This window comes from Coffea eugenioides, unplaced genomic scaffold, assembly GCF_003713205.1.
Source record: "Coffea eugenioides isolate CCC68of unplaced genomic scaffold, Ceug_1.0 ScVebR1_817;HRSCAF=1558, whole genome shotgun sequence".
Lineage (NCBI taxonomy): Eukaryota > Viridiplantae > Streptophyta > Magnoliopsida > Gentianales > Rubiaceae > Coffea > Coffea eugenioides.
The window spans coordinates 1-18,326 of record NW_020864690.1 but is presented as its reverse complement, the minus strand read 5'-3'; the positions used below and the strand labels follow the sequence as shown (position 1 = coordinate 18,326).

The window sequence follows — 18,326 nt, the reverse complement described above, 5'->3', positions numbered from 1 at the left end:
ATGATAATTTAGAGTTGCGGGATGATGGAAAAAAACAGGGTGCAAATCAATAACAAAAAAAAATATAAAGTAAATAAATAAAAGTATAAGAGGAAAATGCTTCAATTGACGCTTAAAATGAATTCCGGTCTAGAAAAGCCACACTGCTTCGCTGGACGGGGTAGTTTAAAAGAATAAAGTGAAAGGAACGTTGTGGGTGCGATCATACCAGCACTAATGCACCGTATCCCATCAGAACTCCGAAGTTAAGCGTGCTTGAGCGTGAGCAGTATTAGGACGGGTGACCCCCTGGGAATTCCTCTTGTTGCACCCCACTCTTTTTTGTTTCGAAATTCAAATTTTCTATTCGTTCTTTATCCTGTAGTAATTTAGGTCCTTCGGAACGATTGCTTAATATTTTGCTTCTTGTCGAAGCGTGAAGGAGGATCTGAAGGCGCGAGACAAATCAGGAACGGTACGGCTCGATCAAAGCCCGGATCGTCGCTCAAATTTGTCGGCGCAAATGTATCCCCGCAAGCGTGAAGGATTGATTTTATGATAATTTAGAGTTGCGGGATGATGGAAAAAAACAGGGTGCAAATCAATAACAAAAAAAAATATAAAGTAAATAAATAAAAGTATAAGAGGAAAATGCTTCACTTGACGCTTAAAATGAATTCCGGTCTAGAAAAGCCACACTGCTTCGCTGGACGGGGTAGTTTAAATAAGAATAAAGCGGAAAGGAACGTATGATGGGAGTGAATCATACCAGCACTAATGCACGTTCCATTAGGAACTCAAGTTAGCGTGCTTTGGGCGGAGTAGTACTAGAATGGGTGACCCCCTTTGGGAAGTTCTGCGTGTTGCACCCTCTTTTTTTTGTTTCGAATATCCCAAATTCGTATTCGTTCTTTATCCTGTAGTAATTTAGCTCCGTCGGAATGATTGCTTCTATTTTTGCTTCTTGTCGAAGCATGAAGGCGGATCTGAAGGCGCGAGACAAATCAGGAACGGTACGGATCGATCAAAGCCCGGATCGTCGCTCAAATTTGTTGGCGCAAATGTATCAACGCAAGCGTGAAGGATTGATTTTATGATAATTTAGAGTTGCGGGATGATGGAAAAAAACAGGGTGCAAATCAATAACAAAAAAAAATATAAAGTAAATAAATAAAAGGATAAGAGGAAAATGCTTCAATTGACGCTTAAAATGAATTCCGGTCTAGAAAAGCCACACTGCTTCGCAGGACGGGGTAGTTTAAAAGAATAAAGCGAAAGGAACATGGCGGGTGCGATCATACCAGCACTAATGCACCGTATCCCATCAGAACTCCGAAGTTAAGCGTGCTTGGGCGTGAGCAGTATTAGGACGGGTGACCCCCTGGGAATTCCTCTTGTTGCACCCCACTCTTTTTTGTTTCGAAATTCAAATTTTCTATTCGTTCTTTATCCTGTAGTAATTTAGGTCCTTCGGAACGATTGCTTTATATTTTGCTTCTTCTCGAAGCATGAAGGCGGATCTGAAGGCGCGAGAGAATTCAGGAACGGTACGGCTCGATCAAAGCCCGGATCATCGCTCAAATTTGTCGGCGCAAATGTATCACCGCAAGCGTGAAGGATTGATTTTATGATAATTTAGAGTTGCGGGATGATGGAAAAAAACAGGGTGCAAATCAATAACAAAAAAAAATATTAAGTAAATAAATAAAAGTATAAGAGGAAAATGCTTCAATTGACGCTTAAAATGAATTCCGGTCTAGAAAAGCTACACTGCTTCGCTGGACGGGGTAGTTTAAAAGAATAAAGCGAAAGGAACGTTGTGGGTGCGATCATACCAGCACTAATGCACCGTATCCCATCAGAACTCCGAAGTTAAGCGTGCTTGGGCGTGAGCAGTATTAGGACGGGTGACCCCCTGGGAATTCCTCTTGTTGCACCCCACTCTTTTTTGTTTCGAAATTCAAATTTTCTATTCGTTCTTTATCCTGTAGTAATTTAGGTCCTTCGGAACGATTGCTTTATATTTTGCTTCTTCTCGAAGCATGAAGGCGGATCTGAAGGCGCGAGAGAATTCAGGAACGGTACGGCTCGATCAAAGCCTGGATCATCGCTCAAATTTGTCGGCGCAAATGTATCACCGCAAGCGTGAAGGATTGATTTTATGATAATTTAGAGTTGCGGGATGATGGAAAAAAACAGGGTGCAAATCAATAACAAAAAAAAATATAAAGTAAATAAATAAAAGTATAAGAGGAAAATGCTTCAATTGACGCTTAAAATGAATTCCGGTCTAGAAAAGCCACACTGCTTCGCTGGACGGGGTAGTTTAAAAGAATAAAGTGAAAGGAACGTTGTGGGTGCGATCATACCAGCACTAATGCACCGTATCCCATCAGAACTCCGAAGTTAAGCGTGCTTGAGCGTGAGCAGTATTAGGACGGGTGACCCCCTGGGAATTCCTCTTGTTGCACCCCACTCTTTTTTGTTTCGAAATTCAAATTTTCTATTCGTTCTTTATCCTGTAGTAATTTAGGTCCTTCGGAACGATTGCTTAATATTTTGCTTCTTGTCGAAGCGTGAAGGAGGATCTGAAGGCGCGAGACAAATCAGGAACGGTACGGCTCGATCAAAGCCCGGATCGTCGCTCAAATTTGTCGGCGCAAATGTATCCCCGCAAGCGTGAAGGATTGATTTTATGATAATTTAGAGTTGCGGGATGATGGAAAAAAACAGGGTGCAAATCAATAACAAAAAAAAATATAAAGTAAATAAATAAAAGTATAAGAGGAAAATGCTTCAATTGACGCTTAAAATGAATTCCGGTCTAGAAAAGCCACACTGCTTCGCTGGACGGGGTAGTTTAAAAGAATAAAGCGAAAGGAACGTTGTGGGAGCGATCATACCAGCACTAATGCACCGTATCCCATCAGAACTCCGAAGTTAAGCGTGCTTGGGCGTGAGCAGTATTAGGACGGGTGACCCCCTGGGAATTCCTCTTGTTGCACCGCACTCTTATTTTGTTTCGAAATTCAAATTTTCTATTCGTTCTTTATCCTGTAGTAATTTAGGTCCTTCGAAACGATTGCTTTATATTTTGCTTCTTCTCGAAGCATGAAGGCGGATCTGAAGGCGCGAGAGAATTCAGGAACGGTACGGCTCGATCAAAGCCCGGATCATCGCTCAAATTTGTCGGCGCAAATGTATCAGCGCAAGCGTGATGGATTAATTTCATGACAATTTATTGTTGCGCGATGACGAAAAAAAATTGGGTGCAAATCAATAACAAAAAAAAATATGAAAGCAAATAAATATAAGGATAAGAGAAAAATGCTTGAATTGACGCTTAAAATGAATTTCGGTCTAAAAAAGCCACACTGCTTCGCAGGACGGGGTAGTTTAAAAGAATAAAGCGAAAGGAATATGGCGGGAGCGATCATACCAGCACTAATGCACCGGATCCCATCAGAACTCCGAAATTAAGCGTGGTTGGGCGAGAGTAGTACTAGGATTGGTGACCCCCTGGGAAGTCCTCGTGTTGCACCCCTCTCTTTTTTGTTTCGAAATCCAAATTTCCTATTCGTTCTTTATCCTGTAGTAATTTAGCTCCGTCGGAACGATTGCTTAATATTTTGCTTCTTGTCGAAGCGTGAAGGAGGATCTGAAGGCGCGAGACAAATCAGGAACGGTACGGCTCGATCAAAGCCCGGATCGTCGCTCAAATTTGTCGGCGCAAATGTATCACCGCAAGCGTGAAGGATTGATTTTATGATAATTTAGAGTTGCGGGATGATGGAAAAAAACAGGGTACAAATCAATAACAAAAAAAAATATAAAGTAAATAAATAAAAGGATAAGAGGAAAATGCTTCAATTGACGCTTAAAATAAATTTCGGTCTAGAAAAGCCACACTGCTTCGCAGGACGGGGTAGTTAAAAAGAATAAAGCGAAAGGAACATGGCGGGTGCGATCATACCAGCACTAATGCACCGGATCCCATCAGAACTCCGAAGTTAAGCGTGCTTGGGCGAGAGTAGTACTATAATGGGTGACCCCCTGGGAAGTTCTCGTGTTGCACCACTCTTTTTTTTGTTTCGAAATCCAAATTTCGTATTCGTTCTTTATCCTGTAGTAATTTAGCTCCGTCGGAACGATTGCTTCATATTTTGCTTCTTGTCGACGCATGAAGGCGGATCTGAAGGCGTGAGACAAATCAGGAATGGTACGGCTCGATCAAAGCCCGGATCGTTGCTCAAATTTGTCGGCGCAAATGTATCACCGCAAGCGTGAAGGATTGATTTTATGATAATTTAGAGTTGCGGGATGATGGAAAAAAACAGGGTGCAAATCAATAACAAAAAAAAATATAAAGTAAATAAATAAAAGTGTAAGAGGAAAATGCTTCAATTGACGCTTAAAATGAATTCCGGTCTAGAAAAGCCACACTGCTTCGCTGGACGGTGTAGTTTAAAAGAATAAAGCGAAAGGAACCTTGTGGGTGCGATCATACCAGAACTAATGCACCGTATCCCATCAGAACTCCGAAGTTAAGCGTGCTTGGGCGTGAGCAGTATTAGGACGGGTGACCCCCTGGGAATTCCTCTTGTTGCACCCCACTCTTTTTTGTTTCGAAATTCAAATTTTCTATTCGTTCTTTATCCTGTAGTAATTTAGGTCTTTCAGAACGATTGCTTTATATTTTGCTTCTTCTCGAAGCATGAAGGCGGATCTGAAGGCGCGAGAGAATTCAGGAACGGTACGGCTCGATCAAAGCCCGGATCATCGCTCAAATTTGTCGGCGCAAATGTATCAGCGCAAGCGTGATGGATTAATTTCATGACAATTTATTGTTGCGCGATTACGGAAAAAAACAGGGTGCAAATCAATAACAAAAAAAAATATGAAAGCAAATAAATATAAGGATATAGAAAAATGCTTGAATTGACGCTTAAAATGAATTTCGGTCTAAAAAAGCCACACTGCTTCGCAGGACGGGGTAGTTTAAAAGAATAAAGCGAAAGGAATATGGCGGGAGCGATCATACCAGCACTAATGCACCGGATCCCATCAGAACTCCGAAATTAAGCGTGGTTGGGTGAGAGTAGTACTAGGATTGGTGACCCCCTGGGAAGTCCTCGTGTTGCACCCCTCTCTTTTTTGTTTCGAAATCCAAATTTCCTATTCGTTCTTTATCCTGTAGTAATTTAGCTCCGTCGGAACGATTGCTTCATATTTTGCTTCTTGTCGACGCATGAAGGCGGAACTGAAGGCGCGAGACAAATCAGGAACGGTACGGCTCGATCAAAACCCGGATCGTCGCTCAAATTTGTCGGCGCAAATGTATCACCGCAAGCGTGATGGATTGATTTCATGGCAATTTAGAGTTGCGCGATGAGGGAAAAAAATAGGGTGCAAATCAATAACAAAAAAAAATATAAAGTAAATAAATAAAAGGATAAGAGGAAAATGCTTCAATTGACGCTTAAAATGAATTCCGGTCTAGAAAAGCCACACTGCTTCGCAGGACGGGGTAGTTTAAAAGAATAAAGCGAAAGGAACATGGCGGGTGCGATCATACCAGCACTAATGCACCGGATCCCATCAGAACTCCGAAGTTAAGCGTGCTTGGGCGAGAGTAGTACTAGAATGGGTGACCCCCTGGGAAGTTCTCGTGTTGCACTCCTCTTTTTTTTGTTTCGAAATCCAAATTTCGTATTCGTTCTTTATCCTGTAGTAATTTAGCTCCGTCGGAACGATTGCTTCATATTTTGCTTCTTGTCGACGCATGAAGGCGGATCTGGAGGCGCGAGACAAATCAGGAACGGTACGGCTCGATCAAAACCCGGATCGTCGCTCAAATTTGTCGGCGCAAATGTATCAGCGCAAGCGAGATGGATTGATTTCATGGCAATTTAGAGTTGCGCGATGAGGGAAAAAAACAGGGTGCAAATCAATAACAAAAAAAAATATGAAAGCAAATAAAAAAAAGGGTAAGAGGAAAATACTTGAATTGACGCTTAAAAGGAATTCCGGTCTAGAAAAACCACACTGCTTCGCAGGACGGGATGGTTTAAAAGAATAAAGCGAAAGGAACATGGCGGGTGCGATCATACCAGCACTAATGCACCGGATCCCATCAGAACTCCGAAGTTAAGCATGCTTGGGCGAGAGTAGTACTAGGATGGGTGACCCCCTGGGAAGTCCTCGTGTTGCACCCCTCTCTTTTTTCTTTCGAAATCCAAATTTCCTATTCGTTGTTTATCCTGTAGTAATTTAGCTCCGTTGAAACGATTGCTTTATATTTTGCTTCTTGTCGAAGGATGTAGGCGGATCTGAAGGCGCGAGACAAATCAGGAACGGTACGGCTCGATCAAAGACCGGATCGTCGCTCAAATTTGTCGGCGCAAATGTATCACCGCAAGCGTGAAGGATTGATTTCATGATAATTTAGAGTTGCGGGATGATGGAAAAAAACAGGGTGCAAATCAATAACAAAATAAAATATAAAGTAAATAAATAAAAGGATAAGAGGAAAATGCTTCAATGAACGCTTAAAATGAATTCCGGTCTAGAAAAGCCACACTGCTTCGCAGGACGGAGTAGTTTAAAAGAATAAAGCGAAAGGAACATGGCGGGTGCGATCATTCCAGCCCTAATGCACCGGATCCCATCAGAACTCCGAAGTTAAGCGTGCTTGGGCGTGAGTAGTACTAGAATGGGTGACCACCTGGGAAGTTCTCGTGTTGCACCCCTATTTTTTTTGTTTCGAAATCCAAATTTCCTATTCGTTCTTTATCCTGTAGTAATTTAGCTCCGTCGGAAAGATTGATTTATATTTTGCTTCTTGTCGAAGCATGAAGGTGAGCCTGAAGGCGCGAGACAAATCAGGAACGGTACGGTTCAATCAAACCCCGGATCGTCGCCCAAAGTTGTCGGCGCAAATATATCACCGCAAGCGTGATGGATTGATTTCATGACAATTTAGACTTGCGCGATGAGGGAAAAAAACAGGGTGCAAATCAATAACAAAAAAAAATATGAAAGCAAATAAATAAAAGGATAAGAGAAAAATGTTTGAATTGACGCTTAAAATGAATTTCGGTCAAAAAAAGCCACACTGCTTCGCAGGACGGGGTAGTTTAAAAGAATAAAGCGAAAGGAATATGGCGGGAGCGATCATACCAGCACTAATGCACCGGATCCCATCAGAACTCTGAAATTAAGCGTGGTTGGGCGAGAGTAGTACTAGGATTGGTGACCCCCTGGGAAGTCCTCGTGTTGCACACCTCTCTTTTTTGTTTCGAAATCCAAATTTCCTATTCGTTCTTTATCCTGTAGTAATTTAGCTCCGTCGGAACGATTGCTTAATATTTTGCTTCTTGTCGAAGCGTGAAAGAGGATCTGAAGGCGCGAGACAAATCAGGAACGGTACGGCTCGATCAAAGCCCGGATCGTCGCTCAAATTTGTCGGCGCAAATGTATCACCGCAAGCGTGAAGGATTGATTTTATGATAATTTAGAGTTGCGGGATGATGGAAAAAAACAGGGTGCAAATCAATAACAAAAAAAAATAATAAAGTAAATAAATAAAAGGATAAGAGGAAAATGCTTCAATTAACGCTTAAAATGAATTCCGGTCTAGAAAAGCCACACTGCTTCGCAGGACGGGGTAGTTTAAAAGAATAAAGCGAAAGGAACATGGCGGGTGCGATCATACCAGCACTAATGCACCGGATCCCATCAGAACTCCGAAGTTAAGCGTGCTTGGGCGTGAGCAGTATTAGGACGGGTGACCCCCTGGGAATTCCTCTTGTTGCACCCCACTTTTTTTTGTTTCGAAATTCAAATTTTCTATTCGTTCTTTATCCTGTAGTAATTTAGGTCCTTCGGAACGATTGCTTTATATTTTGCTTCTTCTCGAAGCATGAAGGCGGATCTGAAGGCGCGATAGAATTCAGGAACGGTACGGCTCGATCAAAGCCCGGATCATCGCTCAAATTTGTCGGCGCAAATGTATCACCGCAAGCGTGAAGGATTGATTTTATGATAATTTAGAGTTGCGGGATGATGGAAAAAAACAGGGTGCAAATCAATAACAAAAAAAAATATAAAGTAAATAAATAAAAGTATAAGAGGAAAATGCTTCAATTGACGCTTAAAATGAATTCCGGTCTAGAAAAGCCACACTGCTTCGCTGGACGGGGTAGTTTAAAAGAATAAAGCGAAAGGAACGTTGTGGGTGCGATCATACCAGCACTAATGCACCGTATCCCATCAGAACTCCGAAGTTAAGCGTGCTTGGGCGTGAGCAGTATTAGGATGGGTGACCCCTTGGGAATTCCTCTTGTTGCACCCCTCTCTTTTTTGTTTCGAAATTCAAATTTTCTATTCGTTCTTTATCCTGTAGTAATTTAGGTCCTTCGGAACGATTGCTTTATATTTTGCTTCTTCTCGAAGCATGAAGGCGGATCTGAAGGCGCGAGAGAATTCAGGAACGGTACGGCTCGATCAAAGCCCGGATCATCGCTCAAATTTGTCGGCGCAAATGTATCAGCGCAAGCGTGATGGATTAATTTCATGACAATTTATTGTTGCGCGATTACGGAAAAAAACAGGGTGCAAATCAATAACAAAAAAAAATATGAAAGCAAATAAATATAAGGATATAGAAAAATGCTTGAATTGACGCTTAAAATGAATTTCGGTCTAAAAAAGCCACACTGCTTCGCAGGACGGGGTAGTTTAAAAGAATAAAGCGAAAGGAATATGGCGGGAGCGATCATACTAGCACTAATGCACCGGATCCCATCAGAACTCCGAAATTAAGCGTGGTTGGGCGAGAGTAGTACTAGGATTGGTGACCCCCTGGGAAGTCCTCGTGTTGCACCCCTCTCTTTTTTGTTTCGAAATCCAAATTTCCTATTCGTTTCTTTATCCTGTAGTAATTTAGCTCCGTCGGAACGATTGCTCAATATTTTGCTTCTTGTCGAAGCGTGAAGGAGGATCTGAAGGCGCGAGACAAATCAGGAACGGTACGGCTCGATCAAAGCCCGGATCGTCGCTCAAATTTGTCGGCGCAAATGTACCACCGCAAGCGTGAAGGATTGATTTTATGATAATTTAGAGTTGCGGGATAATGGAAAAAAACAGGGTGCAAATCAATAACAAAAAAAAATATAAAGTAAATAAATAAAAGGATAAGAGGAAAATGCTTCAATTGACGCTTAAAATGAATTCCGGTCTAGAAAAGCCACACTGCTTCGCAGGACGGGGTAGTTTAAAAGAATAAAGCGAAAGGAACATGGCGGGTGCGATCATACTAGCACTAATGCACCGGATCCCATCAGAACTCCGAAGTTAAGCGTGCTTGGGCGAGAGTAGTACTAGAATGGGTGACCCCCTGGGAAGTTCTCGTGTTGCACCCCTCTTTTTTTTGTTTCGAAATCCAAATTTCGTATTCGTTCTTTATCCTGTAGTAATTTAGCTCCGTCGGTACGATTGCTTCATATTTTGCTTCTTGTCGACGCATGAAGGCGGATCTGAAGGCGCGAGACAAATCAGGAACGGTACGGCTCGATCAAAACCCGGATCGTCGCTCAAATTTGTCGGCGCAAATGTATCAGCGCAAGTGTGATGGATTGATTTCATGACAATTTAGAGTTGCGCGATGAGGGAAAAAAACAGGGTGCAAATCAATAGCAAAAAAAAATATGAAAGCAAATAAAAAAAATGGTAAGAGGAAAATACTTGAATTGACGCTTAAAAGGAATTCCGGTCTAGAAAAACCACACTGCTTCGCAGGACGGGATGGTTTAAAAGAATAAAGCGAAAGGAACATGGCGGGTGCGATCATACCAGCACTAATGGAACGAAAATCCCATCAGAACTCCGAAGTTAAGCATGCTTGGGCGAGAGTAGTACTAGGATGGGTGACCCCCTGGGAAGTCCTCGTCTTGCACCCCTCTCTTTTTTCTTTTGAAATCCAAATTTCCTATTCGTTGTTTATCCTGTGGTAATTTAGCTCCGTTGAAACGATTGCTTTATATTTTGCTTCTTGTCGAAGGATGTAGGCGGATCTGAAGGCGCGAGACAAATCAGGAACGGTACGGCTCGATCAAAGACCGTATCGTCGCTCTAATTTGTCGGCGCAAATGTATCACCGCAAGCGTGAAGGATTGATTTCATGATAATTTAGAGTTGCGGGATGATGGAAAAAAACAGGGTGCAAATCAATAACAAAATAAAATATAAAGTAAATAAATAAAAGGATAAGAGGAAAATGCTTCAATGAACGCTTAAAATGAATTCCGGTCTAGAAAAGCCACACTGCTTCGCAGGACGGAGTAGTTTAAAAGAATAAAGCGAAAGGAACATGGCGGGTGCGATCATTCCAGCCCTAATGCACCGGATCCCATCAGAACTCCGAAGTTAAGCGTGCTTGGGCGTGAGTAGTACTAGAATGGGTGACCACCTGGGAAGTTCTCGTGTTGCACCCCTATTTTTTTTGTTTCGAAATCCAAATTTCCTATTCGTTCTTTATCCTGTAGTAATTTAGCTCCGTCGGAAAGATTGATTTATATTTTGCTTCTTGTCGAAGCATGAAGGCGAGCCTGAAGGCGCGAGACAAATCAGGAACGGTACGGTTCGATCAAACCCCGGATCGTCGCCCAAAGTTATCGGCGCAAATATATCACCGCAAGCGTGATGGATTGATTTCATGACAATTTAGACTTGCGCGATGAGGGAAAAAAACAGGGTGCAAATCAATAACAAAAAAAAATATGAAAGCAAATAAATAAAAGGATAAGAGAAAAATGCTTGAATTGACGCTTAAAATGAATTTCGGTCTAAAAAAGCCACACTGCTTCGCAGGACGGGGTAGTTTAAAAGAATAAAGCGAAAGGAATATGGCGGGAGCGATCATACCAGCACTAATGCACCGGATCCCATCAGAACTCCGAAATTAAGCGTGGTTGGGCGAGAGTAGTACTAGGATTGGTGACCCCCTGGGAAGTCCTCGTGTTGCACCCCTCTCTTTTTTGTTTCGAAATCCAAATTTCCTATTCGTTCTTTATCCTGTAGTAATTTAGCTCCGTCGGAATGATTGCTTCATATTTTGCTTCTTGTCGAAGCATGAAGGCGGATCTGAAGGCGCGAGACAAATCAGGAACGGTACGGATCGATCAAAGCCCGGATCGTCGCTCAAATTTGTCGGCGCAAATGTATCAGCGCAAGCATGATGGATTGATTTCATGGCAATTTAGAGTTGCGCGATGAGGGAAAAAAATAGGGTGCAAATCAATAGCAAAAAAAAATATGAAAGCAAATAAAAAAAAGGGTAAGAGGAAAATACTTGAATTGACGCTTAAAAGGAATGCCGGTTTAGAAAAACCACACTGCTTCGCAGGACGGGATGGTTTAAAAGAATAAAGCGAAAGTAACATGGCGGGTGCGATCATACCAGCACTAATGCACCGGATCCCATCAGAACTCCGAAGTTAAGCATGCTTGGGCGAGAGTAGTACTAGGATGGGTGACCCCCTGGGAAGTCCTCGTGTTGCACCCCTCTCTTTTTTCTTTCGAAATCCAAATTTCCTATTCGTTGTTTATCCTGTAGTAATTTAGCTCCGTTGAAACGATTGCTTTATATTTTGCTTCTTGTCGAAGGATGTAGGCGGATCTGAAGGCGCGAGACAAATCAGGAACGGTACGGCTCGATCAAAGACCGGATCGTCGCTCTAATTTGTCGACGCAAATGTATCACCGCAAGCGTGAAGGATTGATTTCATGATAATTTAGAGTTGCGGGATGATGGAAAAAAACAGGGTGCAAATCAATAACAAAAAAAAATATGAAAGCAAATAAATAAAAGGATAAGAGGAAAATGCTTGAATTGACGCTTAAAATGAATTTCGGTCTAAAAAGCCACACTGCTTCGCAGGACGGGGTAGTTTAAAAGAATAAAGCGAAAGGATTATGGCGGGAGCGATCATACCAGCACTAATGCACCGGATCCCATCAGAACTCCGAAATTAAGCGTGGTTGGGTGAGAGTAGTACTAGGATTGGTGACCCCCTGGGAAGTCCTCGTGTTGCACCCCTCTCTTTTTTGTTTCGAAATCCAAATTTCCTATTCGTTCTTTATCCTGTAGTAATTTAGCTCCGTCGGAACGATTGCTTAATATTTTGCTTCTTGTCGAAGCGTGAAGGAGGATCTGAAGGCGCGAGACAAATCAGGAACGGTACGGCTCGATCAAAGCCCGGATCGTCGCTCAAATTTGTCGGCGCAAATGTATCACCGCAAGCGTGAAGGATTGATTTTATGATAATTTAGAGTTGCGGGATGATGGAAAAAAACAGGGTGCAAATCAATAACAAAAAAAAATATAAAGTAAATAAATAAAAGGATAAGAGGAAAATGCTTCAATTGACGCTTAAAATGAATTCCGGTCTAGAAAAGCCACACTGCTTCGCAGGACGGGGTAGTTTAAAAGAATAAAGCGAAAGGAACATGGCGGGTGCGATCATACCAGCACTAATGCACCGGATCCCATCAGAACTCCGAAGTTAAGCGTGCTTGGGCGAGAGTAGTACTAGAATGGGTGACCCCCTGGGAAGTTCTCGTGTTGCACCCCTCTTTTTTTTGTTTCGAAATCCAAATTTCGTATTCGTTCTTTATCCTGTAGTAATTTAGCTCCGTCGGAACGATTGCTTCATATTTTGCTTCTTGTCGACGCATGAAGGCGGATCTGAAGGCGCGAGACAAATCAGGAACGGTACGGCTCGATCAAAGCCCGGATCGTCGCTCAAATTTGTCGGCGCAAATGTATCAACCGCAAGCGTGAAGGATTGATTTTATGATAATTTAGAGTTGCGGGATGATGGAAAAAAACAGGGTGCAAATCAATAACAAAAAAAAATATAAAGTAAATAAATAAAAGTATAAGAGGAAAATGCTTCAATTGACGCTTAAAATGAATTCCGGTCTAGAAAAGCCACACTGCTTCGCTGGACGGGGTAGTTTAAAAGAATAAAGCGAAAGGAACGTTGTGGGTGCGATCATACCAGCACTAATGCACCGTATCCCATCAGAACTCCGAAGTTAAGCGTGCTTGGGCGTGAGCAGTATTAGGACGGGTGACCCCCTGGGAATTCCTCTTGTTGCACCCCACTCTTTTTTGTTTCGAAATTCAAATTTTCTATTCGTTCTTTATCCTGTAGTAATTTAGGTCCTTCGGAACGATTGCTTTATATTTTGCTTCTTCTCGAAGCATGAAGGCGGATCTGAAGGCGCGAGAGAATTCAGGAACGGTACGGCTCGATCAAAGCCCGGATCATCGCTCAAATTTGTCGGCGCAAATGTATCAGCGCAAGCGTGATGGATTAATTTCATGACAATTTATTGTTGCGCGATGACGGAAAAAAACAGGGTGCAAATCAATAACAAAAAAAAATATGAAAGCAAATAAATATAAGGATATAGAAAAATGCTTGAATTGACGCTTAAAATGAATTTCGGTCTAAAAAAGCCACACTGCTTCGCAGGACGGGGTAGTTTAAAAGAATAAAGCGAAAGGAATATGGCGGGAGCGATCATACTAGCACTAATGCACCGGATCCCATCAGAACTCCGAAATTAAGCGTGGTTGGGCGAGAGTAGTACTAGGATTGGTGACCCCCTGGGAAGTCCTCGTGTTGCACCCCTCTCTTTTTTGTTTCGAAATCCAAATTTCCTATTCGTTCTTTATCCTGTAGTAATTTAGCTCCGTCGGAACGATTGCTTAATATTTTGCTTCTTGTCGAAGCGTGAAGGAGGATCTGAAGGCGCGAGACAAATCAGGAACGGTACGGCTCGATCAAAGCCCGGATCGTCGCTCAAATTTGTCGGCGTAAATGTATCACCGCAAGCGTGAAGGATTGATTTTATGATAATTTAGAGTTGCGGGATGATGGAAAAAAACAGGGTGCAAATCAATAACAAAAAAAAATATAAAGTAAATAAAAAAAAGGATAAGAGGAAAATGCTTCAATTGACGCTTAAAATGAATTCCGGTCTAGAAAAGCCACACTGCTTCGCAGGACGGGGTAGTTTAAAAGAATAAAGCGAAAGGAACATGGCGGGTGCGATCATACCAGCACTAAATGAACGAAAATCCCATCAGAACTCCGAAGTTAAGCATGCTTGGGCGAGAGTAGTACTAGGATGGGTGACCCCCTGGGAAGTCCTCGTGTTGCACCCCTCTCTTTTTTCTTTCGAAATCCAAATTTCCTATTCGTTGTTTATCCTGTGGTAATTTAGCTCCGTTGAAACGATTGCTTTATATTTTGCTTCTTGTCGAAGGATGTAGGCGGATCTGAAGGCGCGAGACAAATCAGGAACGGTACGGCTCGATCAAAGACCGGATCGTCGCTCAAATTTGTCGGCGCAAATGTATCACCGCAAGCGTGAAGGATTGATTTCATGATAATTTAGAGTTGCGGGATGATGGAAAAAAACAGGGTGCAAATCAATAACAAAATAAAATATAAAGTAAATAAATAAAAGGATAAGAGGAAAATGCTTCAATGAACGCTTAAAATGAATTCCGGTCTAGAAAAGCCACACTGCTTCGCAGGACGGAGTAGTTTAAAAGAATAAAGCGAAAGGAACATGGCGGGTGCGATCATTCCAGCCCTAATGCACCGGATCCCATCAGAACTCCGAAGTTAAGCGTGCTTGGGCGTGAGTAGTACTAGAATGGGTGACCACCTGGGAAGTTCTCGTGTTGCACCCCTATTTTTTTTGTTTCGAAATCCAAATTTCCTATTCGTTCTTTATCCTGTAGTAATTTAGCTCCGTCGGAAGATTGATTTATATTTTGCTTCTTGTCGAAGCATGAAGGCGAGCCTGAAGGCGCGAGACAAATCAGGAACGGTACGGTTCGATCAAACCCCGGATCGTCGCCCAAAGTTGTCGGCGCAAATATATCACCGCAAGCGTGATGGATTGATTTCATGACAATTTAGACTTGCGCGATGAGGGAAAAAAACAGGGTGCAAATCAATAACAAAAAAAAATATGAAAGCAAATAAATAAAAGGATAAGAGAAAAATGCTTGAATTGACGCTTAAAATGAATTTCGGTCTAAAAAAGCCACACTGCTTCGCAGGACGGGGTAGTTTAAAAGAATAAAGCGAAAGGAATATGGCGGGAACGATCATACCAGCACTAATGCACCGGATCCCATCAGAACTCCGAAATTAAGCGTGGTTGGGCGAGAGTAGTACTAGGATTGGTGACCCCCTGGGAAGTCCTCGTGTTGCACCCCTCTCTTTTTTGTTTCGAAATCCAAATTTCCTATTCGTTCTTTATCCTGTAGTAATTTAGCTCCGTCGGAACAATTGCTTAATATTTTGCTTCTTGTCGAAGCGTGAAGGAGGATCTGAAGGCGCGAGACAAAACAGGAACGGTACGGCTCGATCAAAGCCCGGATCGTCGCTCAAATTTGTCGGCGCAAATGTATCACCGCAAACGTGAAGGAGTGATTTTATGATAATTTAGAGTTGCGGGATGATGGAAAAAAACAGGGTGCAAATCAATAATAAAAAAAAATATAAAGTAAATAAATAAAAGGATAAGAGGAAAATGCTTCAATTGACGCTTAAAATGAATTCCGGTCTAGAAAAGCCACACTGCTTCGCAGGACGGGGTAGTTTGAAAGAATAAAGCGAAAGGAACATGGCGGGTGCGTTCATACCAGCACTAATGCACCAGATCCCATCAGAACTCCGAAGTTAAGCGTGCTTGGGCGAGAGTAGTACTAGAATGGGTGACCCCCTGGGAAGTTCTCGTGTTGCACCCCTCTTTTTTTTGTTTCGAAATCCAAATTTCGTATTCGTTCTTTATCCTGTAGTAATTTAGCTCCGTCGGAATGATTGCTTCATATTTTGCTTCTTGTCGAAGCATGAAGGCGGATCTGAAGGCGCGAGACAAATCAGGAACGGTACGGATCGATCAAAGCCCGGATCGTCGCTCAAATTTGTTGGCGCAAATGTATCAACGCAAGCGTGAAGGATTGATTTTATGATAATTTAGAGTTGCGGGATGATGGAAAAAAACAGGGTGCAAATTCAATAGCTAAAAAAAAATATGAAAGCAACATAAAGAAAAAGGGTAAGTAGGCATACTTGAATTTGACGCTTAAAAGGGAATGCCGTTTTCGAAAAACCACACTGCTTCGCAGGACGGGAAATGGTTTTAAAGAATAAAAGCGAAAGGAACATGGCGGGTGCGATCATACCAGCACTAATGCACCGGATCCCATCAGAACTCCGAAGTTAAGCATGCTTGGGCGAGTGTAGTACTAGGATGGGTGACCCCCTGGGAAGTCCTCGTGTTGCACCCCTCTCTTTTTTCTTTCGAAATCCAAATTTCCTATTCGTTGTTTATCCTGTAGTAATTCAGCTCCGTTGAAACGATTGCTTTATATTTTGCTTCTTGTCGAAGGATGTAGGCGGATCTGAAGGCGCGAGACAAATCAGGAACGGTACGGCTCGATCAAAGACCGGATCGTCGCTCTAATTTGTCGGCGCAAATGTATTACCGCAAGCGTGAAGGATTGATTTCATGATAATTTAGAGTTGCGGGATGATGGAAAAAAACAGGGTGCAAATCAATAACAAAAAAAAATATAAAGTAAATAAATAAAAGGATAAGAAGGAAAATGCCTTACAATTAACGCTTAAAATGAAATTCCGGTCTAGAAAAGCCACACTGCTTCGGCAGGACGGGGTAGTTATTACAAAGAATAAAGCGAAAGGAACATGGCGGGGTGCGATCATTCCAGCCGCTAAATGCACCGGGATCCCATCAGAACTCCGAAGTTAGAAGCGTGCTTGGGCGTGAAGTAGTTACTAGAATGGGTGAGCCACCTGGGAAGTTTCCTCGTGTTGGCCACCCCCTATTTTTTTGTTTCGAAATCCAAATTTCCTATATCGTTCTTTATCCCTGTAGTAAGTTTAAGCTTACCGTCCGGAAAGATTGATTTTAATATTTTGTGCTTCTTGTCGAAGTAAAAAAAAACCATGAAGGCGAGCCTGAAGGCTGAGACAAATCAGGAACTGTACGGTTCGATCAAACCCCGGATCGTCGCCCAAAGTTGTCGGCGCAAATATATCACCGCATGCGTGATGGATTGATTTCATGACAATTTAGACTTGCGCGATGAGGGAAAAAAACAGGGTGCAAATCAATAAAAAAAAATATATGAAAGCAAATAAATAAAAGGATAAGAGGAAAATGCTTGAATTGACGCTTAAAATGAATTTCGGTCTAGAAAAGCCACACTGCTTCGCAGGACGGGGTAGTTTAAAAGAATAAAGCGAAAGGAATATGGCGGGTGCGATCATACCAGCACTAATGCACCGGATCCCATCAGAACTTCGAAATTAAGCGTGTTTGGGCGAGAGTAGTACTTGGATTGGTGACCCCCTGGGAAGTCCTCGTGTTGCACCCCTCTCTTTTTTGTTTCGAAATCCAAATTTCCTATTCTTTCTTTATCCTGTAGTAATTTAGCTCCGTCGGAACGATTGCTTAATATTTTGCTTCTTGTCGAAGCGTGAAGGAGGATCTGAAGGCGCGAGACAAATCAGGAACGGTACGGCTCGATCAAAGCCCGGATCGTCGCTCAAATTTGTCGGCGCAAATGTATCACCGCAAGCGTGAAGGATTGATTTCATGATAATTTAGAGTTGCGGGATGATGGAAAAAAATAGGGTGCAAATCAATAACAAAAAAAGTATAAAGTAAATAAATAAAAGGATAAGAGGAAAATGCTTGAATTGACGCTTAAAATGAATTCCGGTCTAGAAAAGCCACACTGCTTCGCTGGACGGGGTAGTTTAAAAGAATAAAGCGAAAGGAACGTTGTGGGTGCGATCATACCAGCACTAATGCACCGTATCCCATCAGAACTCCGAAGTTAAGCGTGCTTGGGCGTGAGCAGTATTAGGATGGGTGACCCCTTGGGAATTCCTCTTGTTGCACCCCTCTCTTTTTTGTTTCGAAATTCAAATTTTCTATTCGTTCTTTATCCTGTAGTAATTTAGGTCCTTCGGAACGATTGCTTTATATTTTGCTTCTTCTCGAAGCATGAAGGCGGATCTGAAGGCGCGAGAGAATTCAGGAACGGTACGGCTCGATCAAAGCCCGGATCATCGCTCAAATTTGTCGGCGCAAATGTATCAGCGCAAGCGTGATGGATTAATTTCATGACAATTTATTGTTGCGCGATGACGGAAAAAAATAGGGTGCAAATCAATAACAAAAAAAAATATGAAAGCAAATAAATATAAGGATAAGAGAAAAATGCT

The 18,326-nt window shown here is 42.3% G+C and overlaps 32 non-coding genes across 32 annotated transcripts; all 32 read left to right on the top strand.

Moving 5' to 3' along the window:
• Positions 1-194: 194 nt before the first annotated feature.
• Positions 195-313, top strand: LOC113758991. The gene has a single exon (XR_003466938.1). It is a non-coding gene; the product is annotated as a 5S ribosomal RNA (ribosomal RNA).
• Positions 314-1,266: 953 nt separating this feature from the next.
• Positions 1,267-1,385, top strand: LOC113758980. Its single transcript, XR_003466928.1, has one exon. It is a non-coding gene; the product is annotated as a 5S ribosomal RNA (ribosomal RNA).
• A 415-nt stretch (positions 1,386-1,800) lies between these two features.
• LOC113758979 lies at positions 1,801-1,919 on the top strand. Its single transcript, XR_003466927.1, has one exon. It is a non-coding gene; the product is annotated as a 5S ribosomal RNA (ribosomal RNA).
• Positions 1,920-2,334: 415 nt separating this feature from the next.
• On the top strand, positions 2,335-2,453 carry LOC113758990. The gene has a single exon (XR_003466937.1). It is a non-coding gene; the product is annotated as a 5S ribosomal RNA (ribosomal RNA).
• Positions 2,454-2,868: 415 nt separating this feature from the next.
• On the top strand, positions 2,869-2,987 carry LOC113758993. The gene has a single exon (XR_003466940.1). It is a non-coding gene; the product is annotated as a 5S ribosomal RNA (ribosomal RNA).
• A 417-nt stretch (positions 2,988-3,404) lies between these two features.
• LOC113758974 lies at positions 3,405-3,523 on the top strand. The gene has a single exon (XR_003466922.1). It is a non-coding gene; the product is annotated as a 5S ribosomal RNA (ribosomal RNA).
• A 415-nt stretch (positions 3,524-3,938) lies between these two features.
• LOC113758965 lies at positions 3,939-4,057 on the top strand. Its single transcript, XR_003466914.1, has one exon. It is a non-coding gene; the product is annotated as a 5S ribosomal RNA (ribosomal RNA).
• Positions 4,058-4,472: 415 nt separating this feature from the next.
• Positions 4,473-4,591, top strand: LOC113758989. The gene has a single exon (XR_003466936.1). It is a non-coding gene; the product is annotated as a 5S ribosomal RNA (ribosomal RNA).
• Positions 4,592-5,006: 415 nt separating this feature from the next.
• On the top strand, positions 5,007-5,125 carry LOC113758985. The gene has a single exon (XR_003466932.1). It is a non-coding gene; the product is annotated as a 5S ribosomal RNA (ribosomal RNA).
• A 415-nt stretch (positions 5,126-5,540) lies between these two features.
• LOC113758975 lies at positions 5,541-5,659 on the top strand. The gene has a single exon (XR_003466923.1). It is a non-coding gene; the product is annotated as a 5S ribosomal RNA (ribosomal RNA).
• Positions 5,660-6,075: 416 nt separating this feature from the next.
• LOC113758996 lies at positions 6,076-6,194 on the top strand. Its single transcript, XR_003466943.1, has one exon. It is a non-coding gene; the product is annotated as a 5S ribosomal RNA (ribosomal RNA).
• A 415-nt stretch (positions 6,195-6,609) lies between these two features.
• LOC113758970 lies at positions 6,610-6,728 on the top strand. Its single transcript, XR_003466918.1, has one exon. It is a non-coding gene; the product is annotated as a 5S ribosomal RNA (ribosomal RNA).
• Positions 6,729-7,144: 416 nt separating this feature from the next.
• On the top strand, positions 7,145-7,263 carry LOC113758988. The gene has a single exon (XR_003466935.1). It is a non-coding gene; the product is annotated as a 5S ribosomal RNA (ribosomal RNA).
• A 416-nt stretch (positions 7,264-7,679) lies between these two features.
• Positions 7,680-7,798, top strand: LOC113758971. Its single transcript, XR_003466919.1, has one exon. It is a non-coding gene; the product is annotated as a 5S ribosomal RNA (ribosomal RNA).
• Positions 7,799-8,213: 415 nt separating this feature from the next.
• Positions 8,214-8,332, top strand: LOC113758977. Its single transcript, XR_003466925.1, has one exon. It is a non-coding gene; the product is annotated as a 5S ribosomal RNA (ribosomal RNA).
• A 415-nt stretch (positions 8,333-8,747) lies between these two features.
• LOC113758982 lies at positions 8,748-8,866 on the top strand. Its single transcript, XR_003466930.1, has one exon. It is a non-coding gene; the product is annotated as a 5S ribosomal RNA (ribosomal RNA).
• Positions 8,867-9,282: 416 nt separating this feature from the next.
• LOC113758987 lies at positions 9,283-9,401 on the top strand. The gene has a single exon (XR_003466934.1). It is a non-coding gene; the product is annotated as a 5S ribosomal RNA (ribosomal RNA).
• A 416-nt stretch (positions 9,402-9,817) lies between these two features.
• Positions 9,818-9,938, top strand: LOC113758994. Its single transcript, XR_003466941.1, has one exon. It is a non-coding gene; the product is annotated as a 5S ribosomal RNA (ribosomal RNA).
• Positions 9,939-10,353: 415 nt separating this feature from the next.
• LOC113758969 lies at positions 10,354-10,472 on the top strand. The gene has a single exon (XR_003466917.1). It is a non-coding gene; the product is annotated as a 5S ribosomal RNA (ribosomal RNA).
• A 416-nt stretch (positions 10,473-10,888) lies between these two features.
• Positions 10,889-11,007, top strand: LOC113758973. The gene has a single exon (XR_003466921.1). It is a non-coding gene; the product is annotated as a 5S ribosomal RNA (ribosomal RNA).
• A 416-nt stretch (positions 11,008-11,423) lies between these two features.
• On the top strand, positions 11,424-11,542 carry LOC113758995. The gene has a single exon (XR_003466942.1). It is a non-coding gene; the product is annotated as a 5S ribosomal RNA (ribosomal RNA).
• A 415-nt stretch (positions 11,543-11,957) lies between these two features.
• LOC113758984 lies at positions 11,958-12,076 on the top strand. Its single transcript, XR_003466931.1, has one exon. It is a non-coding gene; the product is annotated as a 5S ribosomal RNA (ribosomal RNA).
• Positions 12,077-12,491: 415 nt separating this feature from the next.
• Positions 12,492-12,610, top strand: LOC113758963. Its single transcript, XR_003466912.1, has one exon. It is a non-coding gene; the product is annotated as a 5S ribosomal RNA (ribosomal RNA).
• A 416-nt stretch (positions 12,611-13,026) lies between these two features.
• LOC113758978 lies at positions 13,027-13,145 on the top strand. Its single transcript, XR_003466926.1, has one exon. It is a non-coding gene; the product is annotated as a 5S ribosomal RNA (ribosomal RNA).
• Positions 13,146-13,560: 415 nt separating this feature from the next.
• Positions 13,561-13,679, top strand: LOC113758981. The gene has a single exon (XR_003466929.1). It is a non-coding gene; the product is annotated as a 5S ribosomal RNA (ribosomal RNA).
• Positions 13,680-14,094: 415 nt separating this feature from the next.
• LOC113758992 lies at positions 14,095-14,215 on the top strand. Its single transcript, XR_003466939.1, has one exon. It is a non-coding gene; the product is annotated as a 5S ribosomal RNA (ribosomal RNA).
• Positions 14,216-14,630: 415 nt separating this feature from the next.
• On the top strand, positions 14,631-14,749 carry LOC113758968. The gene has a single exon (XR_003466916.1). It is a non-coding gene; the product is annotated as a 5S ribosomal RNA (ribosomal RNA).
• A 415-nt stretch (positions 14,750-15,164) lies between these two features.
• On the top strand, positions 15,165-15,283 carry LOC113758986. Its single transcript, XR_003466933.1, has one exon. It is a non-coding gene; the product is annotated as a 5S ribosomal RNA (ribosomal RNA).
• A 415-nt stretch (positions 15,284-15,698) lies between these two features.
• On the top strand, positions 15,699-15,817 carry LOC113758966. Its single transcript, XR_003466915.1, has one exon. It is a non-coding gene; the product is annotated as a 5S ribosomal RNA (ribosomal RNA).
• Positions 15,818-16,241: 424 nt separating this feature from the next.
• LOC113758964 lies at positions 16,242-16,360 on the top strand. Its single transcript, XR_003466913.1, has one exon. It is a non-coding gene; the product is annotated as a 5S ribosomal RNA (ribosomal RNA).
• A 991-nt stretch (positions 16,361-17,351) lies between these two features.
• Positions 17,352-17,470, top strand: LOC113758972. Its single transcript, XR_003466920.1, has one exon. It is a non-coding gene; the product is annotated as a 5S ribosomal RNA (ribosomal RNA).
• Positions 17,471-17,884: 414 nt separating this feature from the next.
• On the top strand, positions 17,885-18,003 carry LOC113758976. The gene has a single exon (XR_003466924.1). It is a non-coding gene; the product is annotated as a 5S ribosomal RNA (ribosomal RNA).
• The last annotated feature ends 323 nt before the right edge of the window (positions 18,004-18,326 follow it).